Source organism: Rattus norvegicus, chromosome 7 (genome assembly GCF_036323735.1).
Source record: "Rattus norvegicus strain BN/NHsdMcwi chromosome 7, GRCr8, whole genome shotgun sequence".
In the NCBI taxonomy this organism is placed as follows: domain Eukaryota; kingdom Metazoa; phylum Chordata; class Mammalia; order Rodentia; family Muridae; genus Rattus; species Rattus norvegicus.
This window is the reverse complement of record NC_086025.1, coordinates 55,564,431-55,591,299: the sequence shown is the minus strand read 5'-3', so window position 1 is coordinate 55,591,299 and position 26,869 is coordinate 55,564,431. Positions and strand designations below refer to the sequence as shown.

The 26,869-nt window shown below is 46.0% G+C and overlaps 2 long non-coding RNA genes across 12 annotated transcripts; one reads left to right on the top strand and one right to left on the bottom strand.

Moving 5' to 3' along the window:
- The first annotated feature begins 2,713 nt into the window (after positions 1–2,713).
- On the top strand, positions 2,714–8,335 carry LOC134479695 (uncharacterized). The gene is made up of 2 exons (XR_010053322.1): positions 2,714–3,294; positions 6,522–8,335. It is a non-coding gene; the product is annotated as an uncharacterized LOC134479695 (long non-coding RNA).
- Positions 8,336–10,323: 1,988 nt separating this feature from the next.
- LOC108351463 (uncharacterized) lies at positions 10,324–25,731 on the bottom strand. 11 transcript variants are annotated; one of them, XR_005486983.2, is made up of 6 exons: positions 12,523–25,731; positions 12,081–12,168; positions 11,533–11,664; positions 11,284–11,377; positions 11,013–11,162; positions 10,324–10,743 (listed from the first exon to the last, which is right to left on the bottom strand). It is a non-coding gene; the product is annotated as an uncharacterized LOC108351463 (long non-coding RNA). The 11 variants fall into 11 exon arrangements; XR_010053317.1 differs by having other exon boundaries at positions 13,117–25,731; XR_010053315.1 differs by having other exon boundaries at positions 11,284–11,664; positions 13,117–25,731.
- Between the last annotated feature and the right edge of the window lie 1,138 nt (positions 25,732–26,869).

The window sequence follows — 26,869 nt, the reverse complement described above, 5'->3', positions numbered from 1 at the left end:
GAAAAACTGCAGGACAGTGTTTTTCTAACTGAACTTTTTCCAGTGTTATTTCACTTCTCATAGAACACCTTCCTTCAGATTTGGAACCTGGGTATCTGAGGGTCGTTTCCTCTCCGGAATCATTCTTTGGTTCTCACAGAACCGATCTCAGATGTCTGTGCTGATCAGACAACTCTAAGTTGCATTTTTAGTGTTTTTTTGTTCCAACCGATGATTATGAAATAAGTTATGAAATAAGAAACAGTTCATAAAAGATGGTCACAGTCCCTATTCGGGGGCCTATCTGTATGTCCCACACATTCTTAAGATTCCGATCTCCTGGGCATCTGTGATTTCCACATCACAGCCTACCGTGATGCAATCGCCCCTTGCCGGGCTGCAAACCAACAGAGATGCTGAGCCTTCCCGCTGTTTCACAACAGTTTCCCCTTCTGCGGGGATGATGCCCAGCAAGGCTGTACGGATGAATCTCATGAGCTGAAATGACTCCTCCCTGTGAGGAAAGGGCGCAGGATGCAGGGCCTCTTGTCCCAGTGCCCCGGCCCATGTTTGTTGTTCAATTGGGCAATGTACACAGCGGTTCACAAGGCAACGCACCCTGTACCCTAGTATGTGAGCTGAGCGGCTGGCGGAGGAGCGATGCTCTGCTTCTCTGTGACCACGCCCTTTCCTAGGCTGGGCGGTACAGGAAGTCGGTCAAGTGGGAGGAAGCATTGAGCTGTGGGAACCACAGCCTGTGGGCTGACAAAGATCTGCTCCACCCCTCACCCAGGAGACTGGCGCAGACCATGATTTCTCCTTCCTCAGCAACCTTCCTGCGTACGCGGCTAACTTGACTGACTTGACTGATGTTTCCACTCGTGGTTCCATGCTGTAATCAAGTCATGCAAGTGGAAATAAACTAGAAACTAGACAGCATCTCTCCCCCCCACAACACACACACACACACACACACACACACACACACACACAATTTTTAATGGTGACAGTGAAAACGAGACGAAAGCAGATACATGATTTCAATTGATTGCTGCTGGAGCGTACAGTCTGGCTGGAACTTCTTCGTTGGCAATTTAGAAACGTATCAAAAGCTTCAAAGGTTTTCTTGTCTATCAGTAAACCCACTTCAGGAATTTAGCCTAAAGCAACCCCAGGCATATCTATAAACTATTGTTCTCATGGCCACATCAGTAAGGATAGAACACACTGGAGTGTCATTCAAAAATAGTATCTCATTTTTTAAAAAATGACAGACTTGAACCTGTAATCCTAGCTACTCAGATGGCCCCGGGGTCGGAGGTTCACACTGGGCTACTGCATGAGTTCAAGACTCGCTGAACGACTTAGACAGTCTGCCTCAGGATAAAAATTTAGGAGACAGCTCAATAAGCAGTCACTTGTCTACCATGGGCAAGGCTCTAGCTGTGAGCCCCAAAACAGTACTCCTGGTAAAGCCCATTGCATCATCTGTAAAAATATATATCCTCACATAAAATATGCATGTGTGCATACATAAAATATATGTGTATACATATACAAAAATAGGGAGAAACACTTTCTTTCTCTGGGGGGACCCTCTTGTCTTCTACTTCCTGCACTGTCCTTGGGTTCCCTCCTGGCGCCTGGCTGCTCTCTTGGTTCCCAGGCTGTAACCTCCTCTTCTCAGTCTCTGTCCTTAAGGCATCTCCCATCTACCCTTAGCTCACTGCATTTACCCATTTACCTCACCTCTTTCATGGCCTTGCTCTGCTGATGGTCCTGTGATTAAAATATCTCCCTCCATTCTCCTCCCCCGGGCCCTCCAATGTATATCCAAGTATCTGCTAGAAATGCTCACCCAGGTAGGACACCTTTACTCAGCCTCTCATATCCACCTCCCCACCCCCACACGCACAAACACCACACACCTGCTTCTTTCTCACCACACCCCACCGCAGTACATGGGCTGTCATTTCAACAGGCAGGGGCCAAAAGGTAGGATGTCATCTCTTCATGGCTTCCTTTTCTTGTAGCCTACAGTCAGACCATTAACAATCTCATAGTCTCCATCTTCAAATAGTCACCAAATCTGCCTTCGGGTCAGCCTCTCCCCACCTGACTTCCTCATGAGCTTCCGGAATGATCCCTCTGAATCCACAATGTCTGTCCATAACCCACTCCACGAAATAACCATTTTAAAAATAAGTAGATAAATAAATCAGACCAGAAGGCTTGAAACCTCCAACCACCATGTTAAGTTAAGAAGGTGTGATGAGATGGTACACCGCTCTTATTTTATTTATTCTAGATACTTCTCTGCGATTTGCCAAACATCTAACAACGAACACAGCTCATCTCTTCCAGTAAAAAAGAAAGAAAGAAAGATTTAAAAAGAATCAAATTATAGTTTTTAGCCCTGAACATAACAAATTTGTCTTCCATGAATCAGCACCAGCAAAGTAACATCTAAAAAGCTAATTTTGGACATCTAAACCTCCAAAAGCCATTGCAGGGAACAATGAGGTAATGTCCCAAACCAAGGAAAAGCAAATACACAGAACTTTAAAGCCATTTCTGCCTCATCCCTAACCACCGAGCTGGAACGAAACCTCAGATCCTTCTGACAGAGACAAAACCAACACCATTCAGTTAGAATTAACACTTTAAAGGAAACACATTCATCCTCTACAATAACTATTCCATGCAAAGGTGAATGATTGCACTCCCCTTTAAACAAACAATGGGACTTTTTATCCCTGTATTAATGAAGCAAATATTAAAGTCACACAGTGGAGTGCGGGTCACCGGTCACCTCATTGCCACACACGCCTTGTGATTCCTGCAGAGGGAGGTTAGAACCACAAACTGCAGGGCAGGTGGAAGTGGTAGGGCCCAGGGTTGTCCCAGAACCTGGTCAGAAAAGGCCACAGGTACAAAGGAATTTGTTACTGTTGACAACTTTGAAAATAGATAATAGGGAAATGAAGTAAAGTCCCCAAGTTTCACAACAAAAGCTATTATGGTCTTTAGGGGTAGGGCTTCCGGTGGCCAAACTTGTTTGCTGGTTACTATAACAACCGCAAACCATCATCCTCTCACGCTGAAATAGCTTTTATCAGGAACTTTCAAGACCGTGAAAGAACAGATCGCCCGACTGGCTTTAGCATCTTCTCCCACTCTTCTGTTTTCAGCTGCAGTTGCGCACGTGTTCAGTTCCAGCAAACAGGAAGTATCCACATAACTGCCAAAAAGAGGGCGCCACTGCCACGCCCCCTGCCTTATGTGAGGGCGCCAATGCCACGCCCCCTGCCTGAAGTAAGCTGCCCCTCCACGGGTCACTCGGTGGTTCTGATGCTGTCATAGTCGGGTTTCCTATTGCTGCGATGAAACGCCAGGACCAAAAGCAACTTGGAAAGGGTCGCACTTTCATTTCACTGTTCATTCCTGAAGGAAGTCAGGACAGAAACTCACACAGGGCAGGAACCTGGAGGCAGGAGCTGATGCAGAGGCCATGGAGGGATGCTGCTTACTGGCTTGCTTCCCCTGACTTGCTCAGCTTGCTCTCTTAAAGAACCCCGGACACCAGCCCAGGGATGGCACCACCCGCAGTGGGCTGGGCCCTCCCTCACTGATCACTAATTAAGAAAATGCCTTAACAGCTGGATCTTAGAGAGGCATTTCCTCAATTGATGTTCCCTACTCTCAGACGACATTAGCTTGTGTCAAGTTGACATAAAATTAGCCAGCGCAGATGCCACCAAAAGTAATGGGAAAGCCAGTCCCTGGAAGTTGAATGGTGGAATTAAGTGGTGGCACTCCCACATTCCCAGAAGAATCAATGTCACTTTACACTTTAAACAGGGAGATGGTCCTTTCCGAAACGTGCATCCTCTTGCCGCTGACATCACTACCCCAGTCTTAAGACCGCCAAGCCCTGGGCTCAGAGCTCTGCTCTATTCTGCTTTAAGAATGCACAGCCAGGCCTCCCTGTTGGCTGGTGAGACTCTAAGACCCTCCATGTGTTCAGTGGGAGTAATTAAGGAATCGTGCCTGTTATTCTGGAATGGTAAGCTAAACACGAGGATGGGAACACGGCACTGACCCTTACCCTTCTTAACTACATGTATGGGCTCTGCCCATTTTCCTCTTCAGGATAAGAGTCATTGTAGAGTCCACAACACTACTAGTGAGGGCCATTGGTGCCAACTAGAGAAGCAAAGTGGGTAGAGAGGAGCAAACTCTCGTTCAACTGATTCAAAGAACTGGTGTGTTAGCAAGTGTAATGAAATGTATAGTGAAGCCTTTGTGTCTGACTTTGAGTGAAATGTTCCAGCAACGCCTTTACTATGTTTGGGTCAACAATTAGAGGCTGGAAAAGTGTTATGAGTGTTTGGACCTTGAAGAAATGTTGTCTCTCTGGAAGGCCTGCACTCAGTGCTATGTGGAAGCTTGCAGCTGCTCTAATCTTGCTCCCAAGGTTCTCCTGGCAAACCTGGAGTTCTTACCTTTGATTATGGCCATGGTTGACAGGGACTGAGATTCGTGTGGGTTGCCCGGCATCATGAGCAGCAAAGGGCACGGTAACTTTGGTAACTGGAACTTTTCCAACCCCAATTAACCTTGTATGATGCCTGAATAAGGTAACTGGAGTGAGCTCACTGGGTGTCAGCCTTCCCCAAGAGGCTGCACCTCTCCGCTCCTCCAGAAAATGAAGGCTTAGCATCTTGGTGAGCTACCAAGGCACCTAGGACCAATCTCAATCAATAAGCAAATCCACTCATGGGGCCAGCCTAATTGCCTTGTAACTCAGTAACAATCCAGGGCTCTCTTAACCACGTCTTAAGTCTACCGTTGCTTTAACACAATGGTGGAAGCTATGTAAGATCAGAATCACTGGCTCAGGAAGAGAGGATCAATGTTGTCTCCCTGAATTGCTACGTTCCTTTTTCACTCTTAGGTTTACTCTGTAGTCTTAATCGGGGTTTCTATTTCTGTGATAAAACACCATGACCAAAATCAACTTAAAGTTGAAATTTCTGGTTTCTTTGGCGACTCGGTTATAATGTATTTTGCTGGGGCAGACAGGCAAATGAATGTTTTGATAAACCAGACTCGTGAAAGAATGTTTTGCTGAAGCATACATGGTGGGATGATGTTTTGCTATGGCAAATACATAAAAGGACACGTGATGCTTAGACCATATAAATGTCACTGCACAGCCAGTGGGAGCTCGAGTATCGGTTCGCCTTGCTCTGCCTCACTAGTCTTCACTGACGACACGCATGTATCAGTTCACCTTACATTGTGTTGCTGAGCTTTGCTTGTGGTGACGTCACAGAGAAAAGCGCCAAAGAACTTCTTTGGACTCTGATTGGTGAGCTTTGAGGTTTCCTGAGTGGAACTACCCTTGCTGATACGTGTGTGGTGTTTGCTAGTGGACTGGATTGGGATTCTAATAATGAAGATTTGAATCACCCCAAAGAACTATTTCTAAACAGGTCCACTTCCCCCATGTATCCTAACAACCGTTCTTTCCCACTATTCTGTTGGGTGGTGGGCTAGAGAGGGGATTGAATGCTTATAAAAGTAAATAGAGAAATATATATGCCTACATAACTTGTGGAAGAAAGGTTGTATTTTAGCTTACAATTCTACATCACATTCTATCATCCAGAGAAGTCAGGGCAGGAACCAAGAGTCAGGAGCTAATACAGAGGCCCTGGCTTGCTCTCCTCATGTTTCACTGTTCACAATGAGTTGGACCTTCCAACTTGTCTACAGGCCATTATGGTAGGGGACATCTCAGTTCAGGTTACATTGCGCAAATGATTCTAGTTTGTGTCAGGTTGACATAAAGGTAGCCAGCCCTCCTATGTTACTTCCATACCTTCTGTTTCTACAGATTCTGTCAACTTCCCAGTTTGCTCTGGGACCAGGATCAGAAGGAAGGAAATGGGTTCCTCCAGATCAGATAATAAGTTTCTGAACCCAAGGGGGAATTCACAAATGTTAGTATTCTGACTAGTGGGGAAGCCCAGGCCAAGGGGAAGGTCCAGGCAGGGGAACAAGAAAGAAGCGGTCTGAAATGACTTAGTCAGAACCCAGAAGAGGCAGCTGCGGGATGACAGGAAGCTGTGGTCACTGGCAAGGCTGCTGACCAATGCGTTGAACCTGCCAGGGTCAGAAGCCAGAAGGAAGGCAGCTCCCTAGATCTGACCTCTGAGTCTCGAGGACCTAACCACATACCTTTCATCAGCCAAATGACCCATGAATATCCCTTGTGAGGGCTTTCTGCTGCTCCTCAGGGGCTAAATCCCTATAACTGAGCCTCTCTCCCCAGAACCCCTGAAGGATCGGAGAAAAAGAATCCAGGCTACATCAAATCCACATTGGCAGCCAAAAGCAGAGCTCCAAGGAGAGAGAGAGAGAAATGAATTCACAGGATAGTTTGATATTATGTCCATTTAGCAGAATGACAGTAATGCCAGGGGGGCCTGTGAGCTCTCATGGATTCTTAATACCAGGCTTTTGTTTTCTCCTAGGGAATGGGCCTTAGATCCAATCAGAAAGCAGTTGGTTACCCCCGTAGCATTCATGCCACCATTGTGTTTGAAGGTCTGTCTTGCCATGCTGATCATCACTGCACTTAATAGAGTGCAAATCTGGGTGACACTGCACAACTGGACAGCACTGTGACCTTCCTCCTTGGCAGCCTTCACAGCATCTTCCAGTTCTATGAAAAGCTGGCTAACAAGAAGGAAGCCGATCAGGACAAAGCTGGTTTCTCCATGACTGGCGACTGCCATGTTATATGGTGTCTTCTTCAGCAGGGTCTAACTGCCAAGTTCTGATGGGCAACTAAGAGGAAGGCTACCTGATAAGGTCCTAAGACAACAGGCTTGGGAGGAGCTTGGTCCCTGAGCCCACAGAAGGGATCATAGATCACAGGGCAGACAGATCAAGAACTCAGAGTACAGATTCCTCGGCCCACTTATCTCTCTCTATACAGATACATCTTTCATACTCTGCCCCTACAGGGAGCCACACATTCTCCTGCCTAATCGAGACAAAGTTTCAAGCAAGAACAAAAGTTTGCAAGAAGGACAACGTTTCCCATGGTCCATCTTGAAATCCAAACTCCCCCATGGCCTGTAACCTCCCATGATGTTACCGTCCTTGTTCCTCTCAATTCCACCACTGGGACCTTTTTCTGACCATCTGCATACTTGTGGAATGCCGCACACACTTTCCTCTGCCTGGATCTCTGACCCTTCACACCCCACAAGAGCCTCTGTTCATACATTCCGACAACAAAGGCTTCCTGAGAAATACTGCTTGTTGAACTTGTGGGCCAGGCACAGCAGGGCACAACAGGAGGAGAAAGGCCTTGCCCTGATGGAGCTTACCTTCCAGGGTAAGAAATAACCAAAGACACCAGGAAATAGTATGCCTGTCTGTCGGGCATAAAAGGGGCAAATGGGCAAGGGGCAGTCACTCTATGCAAAGAACTTCCCTGAGATCGATCCACCATGACACATGAATTCATCTGAATTTGCATTTCATTCTAGTCTGTCTCCTCTGCTTGAATGTTAAGGCCACAGAAGCAGGAACTGTCACATTTTGGTGCACCCTGAACTAGTGCTGGATAACTTTGTTGAATAAATAGTTCCATGGAAGAGGGGGAAGCAAGGAAAGAAGTGGGAGTGGGGAGTCATGGGAGGAAGAAGGAAAAGGAGGGAGGGAGGGAAGGAAGGAAGAAGAGACCTGCAGGAGACAGGCGTGTAAAGACCAAGGAGCTAAAGAGAAGAGCAAAGGAATCATGGAGCCAGGAGACAGTCATGTGATCGAGAAGATGGTGTCAGAAGAAGATGGTGACAGGAGAGAGGGGTGTCAGACAAAGATGGTGGCAGAAGAGGGGGGTGTCAGAAGAAGATGGTGACAGGAGAGGGGTGTGTCAGAAGAGAGGGGTGCCAAAAGAGAGGGATGTCAGAAGAAGATGGTGACAGAAGAAGATGGTGTCAGAAGAAGATGGTGACAGAGGAGGATGGTGTCAACAGATGGTGGCAGAAGAAGATGGTGTCAGAAGAAGATGGTGACAGGAGAGAGGTGTCAGAAGAAGATGGTGACAGGAGAGAGGTGTCAGAAGAAGATGGTGACAAGAGAGAGGTGTCAGAAGAGAGGGGTGTCAGAAGAAGATGGTGACAGACAAAGATGGTGACAGAAGAGGACGGTGTCAGAAGAGAGAGGTAGCAAAAGAGAGGGATGTCAGAAGAAGATGGTGACAGGAGAGAGAGGTATCAGAAGAGGGGGATGTCAGAAGAGAGGGGTGTCAGAAGAAGGTGGTGTCAGAAGAGGACGGTATCAGAAGATGATGGTGACAGAAGAAGATGGTGTCAGAAGAAGATGGTGACAGAAGAAGATGGTGACAGAAGAGCAGGGTGTCAGCCTTGGGAGAGGGGAGTGGCACACTCTACGTGTGAATGGGTATGTTGACCTAAGACTGGGAATCATGGGAGGAGGTGCCCTGGTCCACTTAAAGCAGTTGAGATAGAATGAACACTGCAACCTTAGAGCTGCCTTGACCACTCCAAGGGGAAAACAGCCACCCAGTGATTCAACATCATCCCATTCCAGTTGTTACCGCTTGCAGCAGGGTAAGGACCTCAACAGCTGAGACACCACCCTCAGAAGGGAGTGGGATGGGGTAGAGATGTGTCCAGGTGCTGGGAATGCTGCCCAGGGAATGCTCTGAGAGGGGAGCCAGTGGCTGAGTGACTTCGGTTGAGAGGGAGCGAAAGGACCAGGCGGCGGCATAGGAATCTCACTTTGGGAAGGCAACTGAGCGGCATGTTCTGGGAACTTCAAATGCCTTAAGGTTTTACTTGAGGAATTGTAAGACAGTAATTCAAAATATGAATGCCCGAAGACACTCAGAGATAGAGACTGTAAACTCAGTTAACTGCAGCAAATAAAACCATTAAAAAAAAAAACCCTCTAGATAGAAGTTAAATTAAGTGAAGTCAATTCACATGATGAATTAGTGCTCAGTCACTAAAGACGATGAGACCTACAAAGACTAGTAGCATGTAAAGTACTCCATGTATTGTTAAGGGGGATAAAGGTAAGGTTCAAACTTTATATGACATGGTCCATAACATATAGATGATCAATAATCATTGAAATACTGAAACTACAACATAACTGAAGCCAAAGCTAAGAGCAATTGCTTATAAAATGTAAATAACAGTTCACTCTATCGTGGCCGACAAACATCTTGTAACCGGTGTGACTCGATCCAGGGGCTGAGTGCAGAAGGTGGAGCGGGATCTTCTCCAAGAACCACTAAAGTTACTGGATAACGAATCTCACAATGGGAGAAACCAGTGGATGTGAGGCACCCGGGAGGACCTCCAACCTTGGATCCCTTGGGAAAGGGGACAGCGAGTGACACTTTTTTGATGAAAGAACCGGCTCTGTATGCTGAAGCGGGAAAGAGGAAATGAAGAGGTGGGTAACCGGGAGTCGGGGAGGGGGAGGTCATGCACCGTGAAACTGAAAGACCAGACCAAGACAGAGCCGGCTCTGAATCAAAGGAACATGAGAAGGTGCAGCCTGTGTAAAGAATCAAAGGACATTCCTCTGGCAAAGGAGAGATGGGACGAGACTCAGAGGGACAGGAAACTGAAGAGACAAGCAGAGCCAACCCTGTATGGACACTTGAAGCAACAGGAAGTCTTTGAAGCTTGGAAGAGAGGTGTGCTTTCGGAAGCTCTCTCCCGGCTCTGCATCTGGAGCGTAGGGTGGCAAGTTGGAAAGTTGTCTGATAATCCAGGATATGGGGGTGAATCTGGTTATGGGAAATGGGTGATTTTCACCTTTGCATATCCCTACTCTCCCAATTCTAACCAGTCGGTGTTCCTTTCATAACAGGACAAAAAGGGAGCACGCATTAAGGAAGAGGAAGTTTTCAGTATTTTGCCTGAAAGTCACTCAGACTCTTTCTCGGGAGTGTCTGCTAAGCCTGTGTCTGAAAGAAAAGAGGCACCCACATGCTGACTCCCAAGGCCCCAAGGCCACCCACGGCCTCACACTGGGATGTGTTTTCCACCCACCAAAGACTCAAGGGGGAAAGCAACCGAGGAAGATGCCAGACATCAACCCCTGCCTCCTTGACGTGTAGATGTGGGTATGCATTCACAATATACATATGCACACACACACACACACACACACACACACACACACACACACACACACGCACACACACAAAACCACAACAAAACAAAAGCAAATTCAAGTCCAGCTAGCTACCCATGTTTCCCTGTTTGATGAAGGAGAACTGTGTGCTGTTCCGCTATTTACTGAGATTGGGTGTTCAGAAAACAATGGAGAAACGCTCGCAGGTTTGCTGTATCGCTTGTGAACTAAACGTCCGACTTGATCTCAGGGTCCTGTGAATACCACGTCTGTGTGATCAGAATAGGGCTCTTCAGATCAATTTCTTGTGAATAGACGCACTTTTCCAAATGTAGCTCAGCTTTTACCAGAACCCCCAAACCACTCGAGGAGACCACAACGATCCATGTTCCGCAGCATCCACCGGCACTTGTGTGTTCCCACGCAAGCTGCTTAAGTGCTCGCCCTTCTCCTCCCCTAACCCCCCCAGCCTCAGCCGCTATCGATCCTCTCTGCAGAACTGGTAGAGTCATCTTATTCAACCCTGTGAGAACTCCACTTCTCTTCCTGGGGTGAAGAAGGAAAGATCTGCAACAATTGAGAAGGCAAACTCTTTGTATGAAGAAAAATGACCCTCTCCCCGTGGGCAGATCTGAACTGGGCTGATTCAGATGGAATATTCTGGAAGCTGTAGCAGGAGGTTCTGGAAGTGATTACTGGTGCCCAGGTTCACTCTGAGGAGCACTTCCTCACCTGGGACCTGAAACAGCTTGCTTTGAGATCTTTGTCTCTGAGTTTCTTGTAAGGGGAACAAAAACAAAAACAAACAAACGCGGACAAATAAGCCCCAGTCTCACTGTGCTTCTGCCTGCAGACCGCTCCACAGAGCCCCAACCTAGGCTCCCGGCTAGGCTAGGAACGGGCAGCGGCCATCTTGCTTTCTCTGCAGCCTCTCTTCTGCTCCAAGCCTCCCAGCATCAATCTGTGGGGAGTACCTCAGTGCGGCTCTGTGTAGTCGTGGGACAGGGGACGAGGACAGTGCCCCAAGTGAGGAGGTGAAATGAAGGGTCGCTTCGAGAAGATGAAGCACGGGGCTGGGGAGGTGAATCAATGGTTAAGAGCACTTACTGATCTTACCGAGGACTCAGGCCTTGTTTCTGGCAACCACATGGCAGCTCATAACCATCTGTAACTCCGGCTTCAATGAATCCACTCCCTTCTTCTGACCTCCATGGTATTAGACAGGCACATGGTACACAGACAGACATATAGGCAGGCAAAAGCCACATAAAATAATAACAACAACAACAAAAGCGGAGACATGGGAAAATCCGCCCCCCCCCCACAACACAATTGAGAAAGAAGAAATATACAGACCAGAGAGTGGGCTCAGTATGCCAGGAGGAGGGCACAGATGAGGTATGCCTTCTGCTTTGAAATAGAAGGCGGCGAGGGAGTACCTGGCAGGCCCGTGCCAAGGTGTCCCTGAGAAATCACCATGCAATCGATCTGGTATAAAGGAGGTTTATTTGGGAGAAGGGAGGAGAATGAGGACCAGAGCAAAGGTAGAGACAGACAGGTTGTCTGTCATAGTTGTTGTGATGGGATGGGAGTAGAGTCACGAGGGTAGAGAACTCGGACAAGGAAGGACAGAGTGGGGACAGAGACCAGCCAGGAACATGTGGGGACACACAGAGAGAACTGGAGTGGCGAGCAGTCCTTTTATAGACACCTGCATCTGGCAGGTAATGGCGGCAGGCGATAAGTAAGCTAGAAGGAGCCTAGCGGGATTGCCTGTCAGCTAACGTGTTTCCCACACACAGTCATTAGCAAGGCCATGGAGAAGCCGTTCTCATGTGACCTTCTCAGCACTAGCCCAATCCCATTGCAAACCTCTTCCGGAGCTTCTGTCCCAGAATACAAACCTCCTTAGCACTGTTCCGCCTTCTGACAGAGTTCCACAGGACTGTAGAAGGCAGCTTTTAACCAACGCCTGGGGTGCTGCTGCCCACACTGGAAGGTAAATAGATACTCATCAGGGTTTACCTCAATGGTCTGAGCATCCCATCAGTTCTTAGATTTTCCCTGTGGTAACAGGCACTTAAGGAGGCAACAGATGAGCCAAGCAGATACATTCATTCTCTCTCCCTCCCCCCTCCCCCTCCCCCTCGCCGTCTCCCCTTCCTCCTCTCCCCCTCCATCTCCCCCTCTCCCCCCCCCATCGGTGTGAAGCTCACAGCAGTGTGAAGGCCCCCCGCTCTCCAGCAAGCCCTCCTGCTCTATGCTGAGTTGAGGCTTTTGCCTCCATCCTCCCCGACCCTAACTCACTCCAGCTTACATTTCACTCGATTTAGCAGAGCAGGTTACCTGACAGAAGCAGAGAACTCAGCAAATATTTCCTGAATGAATGACTGGCCACGACCCTGGCAAATGGGATCTAAGAACGGAGGAGGGAAATTCCCTGACACACTCAACATTAAAGTTCACCTTAATCTGTCATACAAGGGTTCATGTCTCACCTTTTAATTTCCAAGTGGGAGCGAAGGCTGAGCGCCTGCTCAGGCTCCCGTAACTGAGTTAAGTTCCAATACCACATACCTGAGGCAGAGATCCTTATCTTGTCTTACAGCTGAATAGACAGAAACTGAAAAGGGTTAAGGAACAGGCCCAGACTCCCATTGCTGGGAAGAGAGTTTACTTAGCTTGCAAGCTTGCTTTTCCCCCGTGCCTGGCTTTCCGAGCATCTTCTTGTGTCATTAACCTACCTTTCAGGGCTTCTTTACGGCAGCACTTTCCCACTCAGACTGCCGGGAGCTAGTCTGCTAAACGGAGTGAAATGTCTCTGGGAGTGAGCGAGGGTGGGGAGGATGCAAGCTCTCTGCTTTCTATTCCATACCCCGAGTTAGCCTGCATCTTTATTGATTTGGTTGCTCTTTTCAGGGGTTGCATGCAGGATCTTACTATGTAGCCCAGGCTGGCCGGAACTCACAATCTTGCTTCAGCTTCCCCAGTGGGAGGATGACAGATTCGTGCCACCACACCAGGCTGATGACATCTTAACAGGACTGTCGGCGTTGTACATACCCAGTAAAATTAGAAAGCACCAGTTTCAACCAAGAGTCCACAAACCTCGACCCACAAGCCAAATCCAATCCACCCCATACTTTTGAATGGTCTCAGAGATAGTAATGGCTTTTTGAATTTTAAATAGCTAGACATTTTCCGATAAAACAATACTCTTTGGTGACATGCAAAAATTACGTGGAATTCACACTCCCGTGTTAGTGGAGCATTTACGTGGAATTCACACTCCCATGTTAGTGGAGCATTATTCGAGCACATTCATTGATGAGCTCAGCAATTATCGGTGGTTGCGTTTGCACTACAAGGTCAGAACCAAGTCAACAACAAGGTGTCCAGCCACAAAGGGGTTTAGTGTCTGCTACACTGAGGTTTCTACAACTTTTCTATTCAGACCTTTTTTTTTTTTGAGAAACCTTTGCACATCATATATCAAACATTAATTGATAATAACCATAAAGTTTTTTAATGCTTCAGTGTGTGTGTGTGTGTGTGTCTGTGTGTGTGTGTCTGTGTGTGTGTGTCTGTGTGTGTGTGTGTACACGCGCGCGCACATGTCTGGAAGTACAGTATATGTGTGAGTGGACCCACAAGCCAGAGAGTGTGTCTGGTGGTCAGAGAATAACTTTGTGAAGTGGGCTGTCTCTATCTAACATAGGGACTTCTGGGGCTTGGACTCAGGTTGCCATGGTTACAGGGCATATACCTTTACCTTCTAGGCCATGTTGATGGCCTAAGCTATCTAGAATAATTCCTTGGTATACATATAATTTTGTCACCTATTAAAGTAAAAAATGTGCATACTAATGAGATGGAATATTTATTTTTACATGGATAATTATGTATTGGCTGAATACTTGATGTTGCAGAATGCAGAGTCTCTGGGTTGATCAATGTTTGTATTTTATCAGTACTGAGAATGCTCTCACATAAATATGTAGTGAAGAGTGACATGGGTACATTTGGGGGCATTTCAAAATTGTTGAAAATCTCTCTTAATCCCAAGCCACAAAGAGGTTTAGTGTCTGCTACATCAGGGTTTCTTTAGCTTTATTTCTTTCAACGTTTATTCAACACATCTTAAATAAAACTCAGAACAGCCACTCACACACAATTTTTAAAATCAAACATTGCAATACAAGCAATCTAGATATACGCTAACTTACGCAGTAAGGAATGAAAGTAGAAAAACACTGAGGTCTTTGTTTCCCATAGTTAACGCACTATGTTTCTATAAGAAAGAAAACTTTATGTGCAATAAAAATGCTACAATGGCAGGAAATAGTCTGGACTGAATAGTGCTGTTTCGGGCAGACCTTGCGGTATCTTGTGTGATGTCATGCACTACTGCGCAAATGCGTGCCTGTTGTGCGTTCAGAGGTTAAGTTACCCCAAAGGTTGCCCGGAAGTTGTTCCTCTACTTGGGTGAGCACTACCAAAAGTAACTTGGGTTCATTATGCACTTAACATTGAATTAATTTTTAATTGTTGCTCATTCAGAAAACCTTACTGTTGCCGAGCTACTTTTGAGCCCCACATTTAGTTACGCACAGTTAAGGCTCTGTGTGCTACCTTACAGAAAGTTTGCCATTCCCATCTTTACTCAGTCCTTTGCCATCCAGGGCTGTGTGGTTTACAGTGGCGCTTTGAAAGTGAACAGGGGCAGCTGGTATTTGCAAGGATAAAGGGAGAAAGCGCATCCCCTGGTATTCAGCAGAAGTCTGGATTTACCAGAAGCTCCAGAGGTAGAGGTAATCTGTGTAAGAGTGAGGGCCAGCATGTGGGACAGCAAGGAAGGGGGAAAACAAACTGAAGGAGAGAAAAATCAGGATAGCAGTATAGCAGCGTCTGGTGTCTTGCAGACAGTCCCTAGCTGCTGTGTGGCTGGCCCAAGTTAAGGATGAAAGGTCAGGTAGTGCTTTGGGCCTTGGCTTTCACATGGGAAGCATAGTTGCATTCATTTTGAGGTAACTGTGAGATGAGGGGTTGGATGTCCATGTAGTTAGAACAGACTGACCTTTTCCTGAGGTTTCCAAACTGTGAGTGTGAAAGGGCATTTTCATTCCCTAAAAAGAAATCCCGAGCCTGGGTTTTTCTCTTAACTTTTGTATGAGCATTAGCTGAGAGAGATAGACAGAGACAGAGATAGGGAGAGAACATCAGGAAGGCTTAGAGTAAGACTAAGGGCTCTAATCCAAATGAAATCCAAAGATCCAAAGCTTGTGACATCCTTTCTCTAATTATGAGAAGGTCTCAAGGGACAGGTGGCAAGATACGGAGGCTCAAGAATGGTGTCACCCTAGGCAAGTAGCACAAGACACAGGGATCTGTTGTTTCTGGACTTCCACCACCACTACAGTCTTATATTCACACACACACACACACAGAGAGAGAGAGAGAGAGAGAGAGAGAGAGAGAGAGAGAGAGAGACAGAGAGACAGAGAGACAGAGAGACAGAGAGACACAGAGACAGAGACAGAGACAGACAGAGAGACAGACAGAGAAACAGAAACACAGCGACAGAGACAGAGAGAGAGAAAGAAACACATGCATGCACCAGAATTAAAGGGGGCTTGGAGTCATGTAAAAGGATGATACCAGTCCCAAGGAATCTCTGAAAGCAAGATGCAGGAACAGCATATTTTCCACAGGTTACAAAAATTAAAACATCAGGTAGCACCAATACAAAGCACTGTTTGCTGCATCCCTAATTCAGTTCCTCATTTGGTAGAATATTCTAGAAGAAATGAATGCTTGTTCTTGCTGGCTGCGGGGGCTGCTGTGAAAGGCAATTGTCTCTCTCCTCTCTTAGTGTTTCCTGTTCACTGAAGGAAATCGTGCTGGAAGCAACCGCATTTGAGACCCAGCAAGGAACATCTGCCCTGGTTTGGCGTCACAGTGAGATATTAGCTCAGCTTTTGCACTCGGGCATCTTCCTGCTTATAACAAAAAAAAAAAAAAAAAAAAAAAAGGCATGCCAGGCTCTTTAAATTACCACTCAGGGCTTCTATTAAGTATTAGTGCACTCGAACAGATTTTCCAGCCCACCCAGGGATACAAGTGTGACCCTGAAAGACACTAAATCAAACAGTCAGATCCAAGAGAGGCTGAAGCTCCCTGCCCAGCCATTTTTCCAATCCCAGCAGCGGCTTCTGCATATGATATCATTTGTGTGGCGTCTCTACAAGAACCCTCTCTGCCCCCAACCTAGCCTCCACACACCCGTGCCTCCTCGGTACATCAGACACTTGCTCTGCTCCATCCCAGTGTGCATTTAAGGGCGTGGACATTGAGTGAATAGACATTTCTACCATGCAGTTAGCCTCCATGAAACCAGCCCTTGGGAGTAACAGTTCTGTTCATGCTTAAAACTTCAGTGCTACGGGACAGCTGCCCACACTGTATTGCACAGCTGTCTTGGGAATCTCTGTCACTAGGTAATAAGAAAATAATGGATTTTAGTACTTAGTATATGAATGGTAGGCTTATCAATGCATTTATTATTAAAATCATCTGTGAAGGCTTCCGAGGGATCCCATCAGTAATGAGTGACCATTAGGTCTTTAAAGAGGGAGAACTAACTCATGGTATTTTGCTTCAAAGAATCTGGCCTGTGGAACATGACACTAAATATTCATCTCTTTAAAAAGCTGCAAACGTCAGAGAAAGAACAAAGCTGTCAGACACTAGGAGGGCTTTGTGAGGAAGACATATTGGAACCCTGAGGTGAATCCGAGGAAGCAGACTCTCAGGCTTTGGCAATAAGTGATGACTGCTGCTTGTTAGTATCACAATACCAGAGGGGCAAGAAAGAGTATGGCATCCATGGTACCCTGACTTTGCCATGCTGCCCTGGCCAGCCTAGACTCACTGTGTAGGCCAAGTTGGCTTTGAAGTCAGAGATCTGCCCGCCTCTGCCTCCAGATTGCTGAAATGAAGGATCGCCACAAAGTTGACAGCCCAGACCGATTATAAATAAAACATGTATGTAATTAAGTCAGTATCACCATAAGGGGCAAATTGTAATACAGCCCTCTGGCAAAGTTGATGAACACAACCAGAGGTTGGGGGTGGGGTGGGGTGTCAAGATAGACAATCGGCACACAGGACTCAAACGAACCACTGAAGCTATTTTTTTTTTCATCTCTGTTAAATGGTCCAGGTAGGTATATTTTAAACTACAAGTCACAAAAATGTCCAATGAGTTGAGGCGTAAAGGTAAGAAGTTTGGGTTTGTTATTGTGTTACAAACCATGTCCGGAACTTACAGCTTGTAATAATGTGCACTTTGGTTCATGAATCTGCAATTTGGGAAGGGCTTAACCACTGGCTCTCAACCTTCCTAATGCTGGAACCCTTTAGTTCCTCATGTTGTGGTTAACCCCACCACCACCACCATGAAGTTATTTTGGTTGCTACTTCATAACTAATTTTGCTACCCTGGGTCATGGACATACCTAATATGTCAGCCCAAAGGGGTCGTGACCCACACGTTGAGAACCACTGGCTTAGAGGAAGCCATCTTGTCTGTTCCCCTTTGCATCCATGAGAGTACCTTGAAGACTGGGGATGGGCACCTTGTGCAGGCTGGCACACTCCAGTTTGGCATTTCTCACTGGGAAGCCTGAGATAGGTAACTGGGGTTCCTCTGTCACCGCTAGCCCTCTGTGGACCCCACATGGTTTCTCCGACTTTCAGCTTCTTATGTAGGATAATTCTAGCATGTCAGCTATAGGACCAGGACACATGTCAAAGCAAGAGGTAGAAACTGTATCACTTTGTAAGGCACAGGAGGGCTGGGATTCAGTCATCATCTCTCCTCCTGGGTTCTGTTTGCTAGAAGAAAATCAGGGAAGCTGGGTTCCAGAGAGGGGGGCTTAAGCTGTGACTTTTCATGGGAGAGGACCAAATAGTTTGTAGCAATATAATGAAGTTACAGGGTAGATTTGCTTCCTGTGTAAGACACAAAGGTGGAAGAGGTCCTGTGGCACCACGCGGGACTCCACGATACGGGGAGGGCAGTCTTCCATAATTACCTGTTTTCTGGCTTGGAGGAGGGGGTTGCTTTGTTTTATTTTAAGAAAAGTGTCTTGTTATGTAGCCCAGCTGGACCTGGAACTTGGGGTCCTCCTGCCTCAGTCTTTTAAGTGCTGGGATTCAGGCATAAGCTATCACACACAGTTTGCCTTACCAATTTATAGTCTCAAAGTTGCAGAAAGAGTAGAGTAACCGCACGTGTCATAGCTAGGTCAGACTAAACAGGTTGAGAGAAAAGTGCCAACAGCTTCCAGTCCTTTCCATCAGGAAATAAAGGGGCCCCCTAAGACCCATGCAGCAGAACTTGGCATCTGCTGGTTGGCCAGAATGCTATTGCGAAGTTACTCTTTGCTTCAGGAGAGACCGGAGCCAGAACGCTTAGCTTCCCCATTTGGTATCACGAAAGTCAGCAAACAGCTAAGGCACCTACTTCCGCCTCCCCAAAGTTCCACATGCTCCACACCCAGGTACATCAGACCCACACACTCAAAGGTTAAGTGGAACCTCCAAAAGTTGCTTATCTTCCTTGGCCCAGGTCAACCAAATGACCCAATATGGCCCGCAGATGAGACTGTGCCCCAGCTAATAAGGAAAATGTTTTCTGACCATGACAAGAGCTGGATTCGAAACTGGATGACCTCTTCGCCCAGTTTAAACAAAAAGCAGAACTGGCTTGCCACACATATGTGCCTTCCCACAAGACAGGGAGGGCGTGAAGCCAGACCATTGACTTAGGAGGAAATAGGTCACCTTGGTTTCAGTAAAAGTATTCTGGAGATGGGAAAAGGAAACATTACCCTGTAAACCTCGCCCAGATTTCCTACCTGAGCTTGGAGAGCTCTGTCTTTGGGGCTTACATTGATAGTTCACTGGTAAATGGAAACAGAAGATCCTGTGGGTTGGTGGATTTTGTGTAATCCGTTTACTGTGAGCATCCCAAGTTCAGCTTTAATGTTTTTAATCATAGCGGGCTTTTTTAAAGAAAAAAAATCATTTTATTTTATTTTCCTCCCACCCCCCCCCCAGTGTGAGAACACACAGTAGACCCAAGAACAAAGAAAGAACCACGCTCGAGTGGGCATTTTCTAAAGACTGATTCAGGCAAGTGCTGGGAGATGAGTCCGACAATGAAAGAGGAGATGGCTGAGTTTGCCGACCTGAGTGGCCAGGTGTGCAGTGAGAGCACAGAAATCAGAGTGAAAAAAGACCCCAGTGAGAGGCCAGGGCAAGCTCAAGCTAGGTCTTGCCTATCTGTTAGGGAAGAAATAACTCGTTAACGACGAGACAGGAGAAAAATAGGAACTAGTAAGTATGTTTCTTTAACATGAAAGACTTGTAACACGGGCGATTAAACAATTGATTACCAACGAAGCAGCTCGTGGTAAACAACCAAGCAAACGTCAAGGCCCTTGCAAGTACTCCCAGTGCTGGCTTAGCACAGGACAGAAAGTTATATAGGTCTTTATTCTAAACAATAGATTATTTGTTCTATCGCAAAATAGACTCTATAACAAAATCATAAAGCATATACAGTGGAAGTTACCACCTTTTTATTAGTATTATTATTTATAAGCCAATATTCTGCTTTCAATGTTTCCTTTCATCTGAGCATTTTAATGAAGAAGCAAAGAAAAGCTTATGGAGATCATGACCCCACATTTATAATTCAAAGGTATAATCAGTCTGGGATGACTTTTGATCTTCACAGACCATTACAAAAATAATATATTTGAACTTTTTAAATTAAAAATACCAGTTCACAGACCCATTTGAAGACACTTCAATTATTCCCAAGTCACCTAGCAATATTTTAACGTACAGAGACTATCATAGATTTACCTGTAGCTCTGAAAAACAGCTTCGTCTGAGCAGAAGCAGCAGTCCGCTCACATGTAGCATTTTATCAAACTGCTAACACCACTTGGAAACTCATACATCTTTTTGTACATGAAAGCATCTTTGAGGTAGAAAAAGTTTCATGTTCACTTCCAACAAGAGACTCCCACCGGGTTTCACATGGCAAGACAGGTGACCAGATAGAGAGTTGTCATCAAACACCAGGTTATTTTTCTTCTGCAGAGGCTAACACCAAGGGCTGTCCACACCAGGAGCACAAGTCTGAGACAGCAAGCATGCTTCTGGTAATTTGGTAAATTAGCTGGTCATCCCTCAGCTCCCCCATTTTTCTGCTACTGGTTTTGCCGGAAGTGAAACGGAACCACAAAATGATTCTCTTTGCTACATCGTACTCGACTTCCATAACGCTAGGTGGGTGAAGTAGAGGGAGCACACACGTCATTTACATCATTGAGCACTTGCCAAGGGCCCATTGCCAGCTCTCACGCTGCTGTCAGATATTCAGGTGCAGCCTTAGGAGCTAGCTGTCTGAGTTCACACCCCAGCTCATCCCCTACTGCAGAAGCATCCAACGGGTGGTTCCTCAGCCCCCTCAGCCTTACCTGCTTCCTCTACAGCAGCTGAGTATCACCACCATCGCTACCCCATTGCTACTGCTACTACCAACTCCACCTCCCAGTCACTTGGACTTTTCCCCACAGGTAGCGTGAAAAGAGACGGATACAAGTTGTGTTCGTGTTTATGCTATGGTAGCTGGACCTCAGAAGACACATATTTAGCTCAACATGGAATTCCTTAAGCCCAGAGTTGAGTAACAAGCATAGGTAACCAAACACATACACACACATATGGGGGGGGGGGGTGGATAAAGAGGAAACTGCTCTACCAGAATCATGGGGAGGGGCACACTGTACACAGGAACGGGATGTGGTTTTTTTGTTATGAGACATGAAGTTCACAATGGGGAGAGGTCATCCGAGGCTTCTAAGGAAGGTGGGGACTGGGTCATAGGAGGGCCCATGGTCATGGTGATGCAACTAGTTTCTTTCTGTAGATCAAATTTCATACTCCGGGTTCTATAAAGCCCTTTATAAAGGTGTGTGGTGAAGTGTTCCTCGGTAGGCCTGAGAATAATAGCTTCGTTGTGACTCGGGGTTTAGGACTATCTTAAACATCATCCTGTCTTAATGGTCTGCATGTACACATTTACGTACTGTGGGCTCTGTGAATTTCTGCATATAGAGTCTTGTGTATGTCCACTCAGCCTGAGAGATTTAAAGTAGATTGGGATTGTAGAACATCAGTGGGAGTGGGATTCCGGAAGAGAGTTGGCCAAACAACAGACTGGACAGTTCAGCTTAGGAGACTCTCTCGATTCAGCCACAGAGACGGCTTCTCAAAGAGCCCGGCTAGGAGCAGAGGTGAGGAGCTGACAGTCCAGCAGAGAGGTCACCAAGTGTCACTAATAAAAGGCAAAGTGAAAGAGACTATTCTCTAGACCGGCCCTTTGAGTTCTTGCATAGGTCAAAAGGATGAGAGAGTGACTCATTGCAGGGGGGTGGGGAGGGTGGGGTGGGGTCGGAAGAATCCAGGAAAACCTGATTCAGGGGAAGGACCTGGAGGTGGGAAAGATGAAGGACTTAATTTGGACCATGATAACACTGAGCATCCTTGGGACTCCCAAGAGAAATAAGAAGTAGAAATTAAGAAAGGACTCTTCAATCCTAGTCTAACCAGAGTCACATGACAAGTAAAATATCAAAATCAATTTAACATTCTATACCACATTACATTGATTTTAATGGTCACCTTACTATTAAGATTGTTATTTGATTCTATTTTAAAACTTGGACTTTTTTTTAAAAAAATTCCAAATTGAAATGAGCATACATTCATACATAGGCAGTACACTGCTTACCATAAATTATTTATATTCTCACCTTAAAAAGTGAATCTGCTGTAAAACTATCAGTTACTCAGACGCATTATAAGGAGTCTATGTAGATGAGTCCCTGTTAGCTTTAACTCTCAACCTCACTCAGTCCAAGACCCATCGAGAGGAGAGGCTACACTGAAATTACCTATCTCAGATGGACTGGTGAGCATGTCTGTGGAGGAGTGTCTTGATTGTTAATGGATAAATGAGGGCCCAGCCCACTGTGGGTGGCACAATCCCTTGGCTGGGTTTCTGAACTATAAACCAAGGCTGGTTTGAGTATAAGCCTGTCTGCAATCAAATGACATTCTCCATTACTGCTATACTTCTTAGCTATGAAATTAACTCCTTGGTTGAAGGCAGTGCTGTGCAAAATGGCAAGCAGGCTTGCCTGCCTTCAAGTTCCTCCCTCGGGTCCTTACCTTGACTTCCTTCAACGATGGACGGTAATCTGGAGCAACAAGCTAAACTAAATCTCCCCTCCCTCAAGCTGCTTTTTCTCAGGATGTTTATCACAACAACTAGAACAATGAGTTAACTTTAGTACATATTATTAAAAAAAAAAAAACCACCAAAACCACCCCTGTGTAAAACTACAGTGCTTTCTTCACATCTGTAAACTTCTTGGGAAAGAAAGAAAGAAAGAAAGAAAGAAAGAAAGAAAGAAAGAAAGAAAGAAAGAAAGAAAGAGAAAGAAAGACAGACATCTTTGAGAGCTTTGAGAATCCAAAACAGTTTCTGATCTAAGGAAGGTATATGTTAAAATTTTTACTGAGGTAATAAAATTAAAACAAGTCACAGTAATAAGCCCAAAATTGACAAGTTCCAAACAATATTCCCTTCCTAATATATGTCATATTCCCTCTTGGATTTTAACATGGCCACACCCTAATAACTTCCCGTGGTGATTACTATAAATTGTCCACGTGGCAGAATCTAGAAATGGCCAAGGAGACAAACATCTTGGTACATCATAAGGGAGTTTCTAGATTGGGTTCAGTGAAGTGGTTCTAGTCACTGTAAAAGCAACTTAAGAAAAGAAGGGCTTATTTTGGCCCAGAATTTGAAGGTACAGTTTATCATGACAGGGAAGGGACAGTGGCCAGAGCACGAGGAGCGGGTCACATGGCATCCACAATCGGGAAGCAGAGAGATGAACACTGGTGCTTGAAGTAGAAGCTTCCGGTCGTGTCATGTGATATAGACTCACATGGTGTTTTGCTGAGTCAAGACCTGTGGGAGGACATGTGATATTTGGAGAGAGTATAAATAGGACTCAACAGGGTGCCCGTATACCTAACCTTGCAACGCTTAGTTGGTCTCCTGTCTTCAGTGATCCTCACCGAGGGAGAGCTGGGTACGGCAGAGAACTCCTGGCATCGAGGCTGGTTCTGCTGGCTCCCTATCCTGGCACTACTGAACTGAACTGCTGGTAACCTGATAAATGGAGATTAGAATCACCCCCGAGGAACTACTAAGCAGGTCCCCTTGTCCTGTTTACCGTCTTTTCTCCCTGCCTTTGGGTGGTGGACTAGAAGGAGAGTCGAAGTGTTTGAGAACCCTTATTAAAGTAGGTTTTGAAAAATCTAAGTCGACAGGTGCTCCGCTTGCTTTTTAGGTCGCACGCTCGCTCGCACGCTCCCTTTAATTCAGCCCGGGCCCAGCCCACAGAACTGCGCTGCCTGCTTCCTATGTTTAGTCTGGGTCTCCTCACCGCAATAAACCTACTCTAGGAAGTTCCTTGCAGGCTATGCCCAGAGATAGATTCTATAGTGATTCTAAATCCTGTTGAGTTGACAGCGAAGACTAGCTATCACACTTCCTTACACTTCTCTTGCTACATGTGTGCGTGCGTGCGTGCGTGCCTGTGCGTGTGTCATCAGACATGAGAAAAGTAACGGTTACATATCCAAGCTCTTACCGTCACTTCTGCTCTCCCTCTAAAACAAGCTCTCTCTCGGTGTTTGTTTTCCCAACCTCACATGACTTTCCACGGGAATGTTCACCAGGAAGTTTAACTTGGCCTTGACGATATTGCCCATTGCCTGGATCCACACTGTCCACTCACCTCCTACTCTTGAAAGTGCCCTTATTGTGTCCCGTGGGCCACTGTATCCAACCAGACCTCAAGCTCCTTGATCTACAGTTACTCACACGTAGTTCTGGTCAGTGAGATTTTTACAATTCTGCTGGGAGTTTCTGGAATATTTTCCTGTAGGTTTAGATTTTTCAAAACTTACGTTAATACGGGTTCTTAAACGCTTTAACCTCCCTTCCAACAAACCACTCACCAGAGGTAGTAGAAAGGAAAGGTTAATAGGCCAAAGGGGGATGTGGACCTGTTTAGAAATAGTTCTCTGGGGTGATTCCACTCTTCATTGTCAGGATATTAGCAATTCAGTTCACTCTAATCAGCAGCAGTAGCACAATCCATTTAAAGATACTGTTCACAGATCTGTAATAGCAGTTTGATCCAGAAGAAACTGAGAGACAAGAAGCTGCTAGAATATCACGAGAGGGTCTTTGGTGTGTTTCAATGAAAAAGGCAAAGTGAACCAGAGCTAGAGAGTCATCAGCAAAGACCAGCGTCAGCAAAGACCAATGGAGACCAGCAATGAGGGGCAAGAACAATCCACTGTCCACTGGGTTATACTTATACACTTTTCAAACATCGCAGGTCCTCTCAAGCCTCCGCTCCAGCAAAACATCACACGCCCTCTTGCCAGGCAGCTTCCAGAAAAACTCCACATGTATGTTCTCAACAAAACCTCTTCCCACACGTCTGCTTCAACAAAACACCATTTCATAAGATAGTTTCCAGAAAACCATCACCCGACACAACTGAGGATCCAAAGAATCCAGAAATTTCCACTTCACTTCCCCCTCCCTTTTTAACCTATCACATCTTTAACCTTGGGTGCTGAGGCCACTGATGCCTAGGGCTGCTGCATCCAGATCACTTTGAAGAGGGTGAGGGGCAGAGGAAGAAGGGCCAAGGAGAAGAGGTCATGTGCCTGGGGTCTCGGCGCCATTCACAGACTGCCATCTTAGCTAATTCTATTCCTAGCTAATTCTATCTCTGGAGTGCTACTGTGTGCAGGTGACTCGATTAATTAAATAGCTGACTTGTTTAAGGTGTCGTCTGTTAAGTTTTGGTTCCCTACAGCTAAGCACAGTTGTCCAAGACACAATGTACAAAACAACAATTTTGATTTCCAAGATCAAAGAGCCTCTGATGACTGCCTGTTCTCCCTCCCTCAGACCTGTTCCTCTCTGGTTGCAGACATCGTATCAACTGCTTCCGCATCCATTCAGTAACACAGGGAAACGGGTCTCACCTTCAATGCCTTAATTTTGTCTCTACCTCTGAACCATGTTTCTACCTCAAATGTTTCTCCCCTCCATTCTATCATCTTGTCACCTAGACAACCCATCACAATAGCCTCTCAATGGCACCTTCCGACCCTAGTCACCATTGTTCCCTCCAACCAATCACAGAGAGAGAGAGAGAGAGAGAGAGAGAGAGAGAGAGAGAGAGAGAGAGAGAGAGAGAGAAATCAAGTGGAAATTCATACCAGGTCATACCACTTCCTTACCTGGGATTATGTCTCACCATGGCTATAAATGTCCACACAGCAAATCAGGAAGGTGAGGCAGGAAGATGGTGAATTTGAGGTCTTCCTGGGTTACATAGCAACACCCTGCTGAGACAAACAAGGGAAGGGAGCTTAAAGTGACTGTGTTCACCAACATGAGCATTTCCTACATACAGATTTACTGAAGCATGTTCCCCGATGAAGCATTAAAATTACCAGTTTTGTAGGACGTCATACAGGTGAAGGCAGGGACAAGATAGAACAAGGCCTGTCATTGGACAAGAAGGAAGGATGGGCGGGAGAAGCAGTAGAGAGAGCATGGAGACTGATGTTAAGATTCCTCTCTGCTCTTTTACAGGTTGTTATGAATGTTCTTAAGGGATGGATGTGTACAGGGCTTTGTATGTTTAGGTGGGTAATTATATATTATCAATGGGGTCAGAGGTTATTGTGTTGTGTGTTCCTTCATGTGGCGATTTAAGTTTAAGAGAGTATGTGGCAGCCGGAGACACTAGGCCACCATGGAATTGGGATGTATATTTCTGGCATGGTGGCAGCATGCCTTGGAAACTGGATGGGTAGAGAGATTGCTGCCAGGCACAGAGAGAAGCCATCAGCAGTGTGAAATGGGATGGAGCAGAGCAGGTGAGAGGCTTTGCTGACTGAGCTGAAGATACCTACCAGATATCTTGGGGTCACTATGGTGCTGGATCTAGTGTGGGGTAAAAGAAAGCCTTTATATAATTTTACAGCAACACAGTCTCACTAAATCTCAACATGCAAGTATGGCTCTATACCATATACTATGTGACAAGCTTGGAAATATGTCTAAGGCACTTCTCCTACATGAAGAAGTATTCCGGTTGTTACCAGGGGAAATAATTGTGTTGCGATTTATGTTGCAAGCATGAAATGTTACTTTTGCTTTAAAGAAATCTTGTTCCAATTGATCAGGCATTTGCTTGAAAATTTAAAAAAGGGAGTTTGTCAACAAAAAAATGGGGACTCATTCTTGTGAGTTTATTTCTTGCTGAGGTGTAGATAGTGAATGGAATTACCTAAGAGGGTCATTAATATAGTATGCCCTTTCTTTTTTTTTTTTTTGGTTCTTTTTTTCGGAGCTGGGGACCGAACCCAGGGCCTTGTGCTTCCTAGGTAAGCGCTCTACCACTGAGCTAAATCCCCAGCCCCTAGTATGCCCTTTCTA